This window comes from Alligator mississippiensis, chromosome 11 (assembly GCF_030867095.1).
Source record: "Alligator mississippiensis isolate rAllMis1 chromosome 11, rAllMis1, whole genome shotgun sequence".
In the NCBI taxonomy this organism is placed as follows: domain Eukaryota; kingdom Metazoa; phylum Chordata; order Crocodylia; family Alligatoridae; genus Alligator; species Alligator mississippiensis.
Window position 1 is genome coordinate 55,646,973 of NC_081834.1, and position 2,900 is coordinate 55,649,872.

General features: G+C 51.2%; 1 pseudogene; it reads right to left on the minus strand.

The window, feature by feature from the left end:
• Positions 1 to 2,101: 2,101 nt before the first annotated feature.
• LOC132244265 (U2 spliceosomal RNA) lies at positions 2,102 to 2,275 on the minus strand (annotated as a pseudogene).
• Between the last annotated feature and the right edge of the window lie 625 nt (positions 2,276 to 2,900).

Genomic DNA, 2,900 nt, shown 5'->3' on the forward strand with positions numbered 1-2,900 from the left:
GCCTGGGCGATGAGACTGATGAGCTGGGATCCTGGTTTCCTCTGTTTAAAAATTGCAAGTTCTCTAATTAAAATACTCCAAATCCGTCACTCACCACCCACAGCCCCCAGGACCATGCTGGTGTCCTCACTCCCCACCCACAGCGCCCCTTACCCCGCAGGCCTGCTGGAGGGGGCCCACAGCTGTCGATAGGTGAAGGGAAGGGGAGGGGGATGTTGGCTACAAATGACCGACTCCCAGGATCCTTAAAATTCTGGTTTATTAGATGGAATGTGCAAAACTGAGAGAGTTAAAACCCATGAATGCAAACCTTCAAATTATGAGGGGCACTGTCTCTCAAATACCCGCCTCCCCACCCCCAGGCAGGGATGATGCAGCCTTGAGCAGGGGGCTGGACTACATGTGCCCTTGCGTGGTCCCTTCCAGCCCTGCTTTGCTGTGATCTAGTGCCAAGCCAGGGGTCCATCCAGGCCTCTCTGTCACTGAGGACATTACCACCAGCTGCAGATACTAGTTCTGCACACCCAGGCCAGCCTGTTCCTTTGGTCCCAGCCCTTCCTGATTGTGTTGACCCCTATCCTATTGTCTCCTTAGCTTTCTCCTTTCCAAACCAGAGGTTGGTACTCCCTGGAAAAGGAAATCAGTCCCGTATCCAGCAGTGACCCTAAAAAGCCAATATAATATATTGGGCAACATTAAGAAGAGAATAGAAACCAAAGAAGAGAACATTGTTATGCTATTATACATGTCAGTGGGACTCCCACATCTTGAACCCTTGTGTCATTCTGGTTCCTGCATCTCCAAAAAGGATGCTGTACAATTAGAAGAAGTTCAGAGAAGGGCAGCCCAAAGGATCAGGGGCCTGGAGCTGTTTGAATGAAGTTTGTGTGATTCAGAAGGCATTGAGACAGTTATTGGGTGTTCCCATGGTTGGGAAAGGTGCATTTTAAATTCTTATCATGAAATGTTCTGGGATTAAAACAAATGCAAGAAGATCTTCCATGTGCAGGTTGCTTGCCTCACGCACTGTGTCTGAGATTTGGAAATGCACGCGTGCATCTCCTTCTGCTTCCTCACCCCCTCCCTCCTGCGTGCACACAGTAGGTTGCAATATTTCCTTTATACGCTTACTTGGCAGGGGAACTAGAATGACACCAAGGTGGTTTTCCTAGTGGCTGGGGACAACCACGAACATGGCAGGGGACTAGTACCCTGACCGAGGTAATGCATCTTTAGCCCCCAACTTCCTCTTCCAGTGGGAAGGTCTCGGCTATATGCCAACTTGTGGAAATGGGAGACTCCTCCCTAGCTTGCTTCTGTGGCCACACAGCCAAAAGCAAGGAAAATGTGGGGGCAACCAAACCCTAACCCTTGGGCTTTGGCCTGTACGTAGGATTCCCACCAAAGGATCTGGAAGCATCTGAAGCCCCAGGCTGGGGTGAAGGATGCCTCCCAGTAGCAGGACCACATGTGGGTCTTGAATGACTCACGGATTTGGAATTGATTTGGCTCATTTGACTTGGGGGACAGAACATTTTCCTTTAAAAATAAAACCAAAAAGCCTACCACCAATGTGTCCTGGGAGCCTCTAAAGCAGTGGTTCTCAGCGGTTGTTGTACCAGGGCCCATTTGTAAACATTGATGGCCAGTGCCCACCCAGTGCCCCTCACGCCCGCCCCGCCGCCCCCCGCCCCAGTGTGTGGGACAGGGGGTGAGCAGCCCCTCGCAGGCTGCAATGCTGCCGCCTCCCACACGTTTCTCCTTTTAAAGGAGAATCCATTTTTAAGGTTTTTTTAAGCTTTCATATATTCTTGTGACCCAGGGGTTGAAAACACTGGACTAGACCTCCTGAGGTCCCTTCCAGCCCCAATTTTCTGGTTCTAAGACGACAGCATCCAAAGACTTCTGGCATCTGAAGGCCCGTGATCTCTCCACTCGGGCACAGGAACCGGCACAGAAATGGATTCTCGGCTGACAGCCACCCGCCCTCTGCAAGGCTCCCGGCACCCAGCAGAAAGTGCCTGCTGCACAGCAAGCTACTACCAAGACCACCGGGCAGTTTCAGAAACCATGGTAAGTTCTGTCTTTGATAGCACCACGGGAGGGGTGCACCGCTCCTGGTAGCACAGCAGTACCAGGCGATGCATGGAGGGGCTGGAGCAAGCTCCGGTTCCACCTCCCAGGACCAAACATCTGCTCAGCACACAGCCTCCTATGGAGGACGTCTCAGTTATTACAGCTGATAAGAACAGGCATTTTTTGTGTGAAAATATATGTCTAGATATATATAGATATATATAGATATAAGATTATATATATCTACACAGTTTCATAGTTTCTAGGGTTGGAAGTGACCTGAACAGATCATCGAGTCCAACCCCCTTCCCTGGGCAGGACCGAGTGCTGGGATCATAATACGCGAGCCAGATATCTATCCAACCTCCTCTTGAAGACCCGCAAGGGAGGGGAGAGCACCACTGCCCTTGGGAGCCCTTTCCAGAGCCTGGCAGCCCTGGCCCTAAAGTAATGCCTCCTGATATCAAGCCTGAACCTGCTCTCAATCAATTTGTGGTCATTATTCCTTGTTATTCCAGGTGGTGCCCAGGGGAACAGAGCCTCACCTATTTCCCACTGGTGAGTTTATAGATGATCACCAGATCCCCTCTCAGTCTTCTCTTGTGGAGGCTGAATAGATTCAGTCTATCTTTGTAGGGCCTGCCCTCCGGCCATGCGAGTGGCCGTCTTTTGGACCCTCTCAATGTTGGCCACATCCCTCCTGAAGTGCAGTGCCCAGGACTGGATGCAGTACTCCAACTGTGGCCTGACCAACGCTGCATAGAGGGGGAGGATCACCTCCTTGGACGTGCTTGCCATGCATCTGTAGATTCAGGACAAGGTGC